Here is a 1,779-nt window from a genome sequence, read left to right on the forward strand (position 1 = left end):
AACAGATTATCAGTGAAGACCATCTCCTTGAAAAGGTCCATGGCAACAGATAAAGATTTCTGAGAGAAAAAAGATGATTAGATTAGCGCTTACCACATTCCCTCCACAGAGAGATGCCAAGTCCTATTTTAAGCAGGAAAGGGGTGGAGATAACTGGAGAGAGATGCACACTTTTCCCCAGCAACTGCACCAACTCCAAGCTTTCTCTTCAGGCTTAATTGCCACACAATCTTCAATTTGATAAATGTGTTGCAAGAATAATAGCTGTGTGCTTGCTTCAGCAGCACATATACTAAAATTGGAACAATACAGAGAAGATTAGCAGGGCCCAGGCACAAGGATGACATGCAAACGTGTGAAGTGTTCCAGATTTTTTATATGTAGAAATTGTTGAGTTGACCACTGTTTTGAGTATATTTTCACCATAAAAAACCCCAAAAAACAAAAAACAACTGTAGCCAGAGTGAGAGCTGTGAAAAGTTGTACCCAGCAAGTTGTAAGTCTATGTTAGATGATTCAAGGGGACTGAAATTGGCCTGGGAGGAGGACCAGAGGGCCTTGTTCTCAAGGGGAGGAAGCCACCATAAGGAAGCAAGGTCTGGGAACAGTGTCAGGTTATCACATTGAGGTAATGCATGTCCATTGATTAAATCATTTTACCACTAAATAATCCTCCCATACTGACAGATCTTTGAAGAAAATGAATAATTCAATCAACTTTTAATAGAAAGGAAAGGGGAAAAAAAATCACCCTAGAGTCTAGGCCTTTCCCAAATTCAACCCCCAAATTTTCTGGATTCCCCATATATAATTTCACCAAATGAAGCTTATGGCATGTAGATACATTTCTATATTCTGCTTTTGCTTACAACAGTGATTAACATTCTCTATCGGGAAGTATACTGAACAACTTCTAAATGTAATATAAAGACAAAAAATAGTAATTAAGACAAAGTTCATGTGGCTCCACTAAATACCAACGTTTTAATTATATATATATTTAATACATTAGTTTTGGTTTTTAAAAAACAGACTATTTTTAGAGAAGTTTTAGGGGTACAGAAAATTGAGCAGAAACTCTATAGCTTCCATATGCACCTTCTCCCCCTTGTACACTGTTTCTCCTATTATCAACACGTTGCCTTCCTGTGGTACATTTGTTACAGTTGATGAACCAGTACTGATACATTATTATTAACTAAAGTCCATAGGTTACGCTAGGGTTACTCTTTATGTTGTACAGTCCTATGGGTTTTGACATGCATAATGTCATGTGTCCATCATTACAATAAAAGACAGAATAGTTTCGCTGCCCTAAAATGCCCTGTGCTCCAACTATTCATGCCTCCTCCCTCCTCCAGGTTTTACTTCGGTAAATGATCTTTGTGAAAACTGAAATGGAAAAGTTTTAAGAAACTGTAAAACATTGGGTGTTAAACTCTCCGCTGATGTTATTGTTGTTAGTTCCCGTTGAATCAATTCCAACTCATGGCGACCCCGCACGTGCAGAGCGGAACTGCTCCATAGGGTTTTCAAGGCTGTGACCTTCGGAAGCAGATCACCAGGTTTGTCTTCCAACGTGCCTCTGGGTGGGTTCGAACTTGCAACTTTACAACTAGTAGTTGAGTGCCATTTGTACCACCAGGGACTCCCTCAGCCAATAGATGCATTAAATAACCCTGACGAAAAGGTAGGGGTTGTAATTGTTATTTTTTATCACCATTCTGCCTGGGTCAGTCAGTTAAGACACTGCAGAATTAGTGCAAGTGGAAGTTCTAA

At 39.2% G+C, this 1,779-nt stretch overlaps 1 non-coding gene across 1 annotated transcript; it reads left to right on the forward strand.

Annotated features, from left to right (window-relative positions):
• The first annotated feature begins 268 nt into the window (after positions 1-268).
• Positions 269-375, forward strand: LOC111820101 (U6 spliceosomal RNA). Its single transcript, XR_002823631.1, has one exon. It is a non-coding gene; the product is annotated as a U6 spliceosomal RNA (small nuclear RNA).
• The last annotated feature ends 1,404 nt before the right edge of the window (positions 376-1,779 follow it).

This window comes from Trichechus manatus, unplaced genomic scaffold (genome assembly GCF_000243295.1).
Source record: "Trichechus manatus latirostris isolate Lorelei unplaced genomic scaffold, TriManLat1.0 scaffold00026, whole genome shotgun sequence".
NCBI classification, from domain to species: domain Eukaryota; kingdom Metazoa; phylum Chordata; class Mammalia; order Sirenia; family Trichechidae; genus Trichechus; species Trichechus manatus.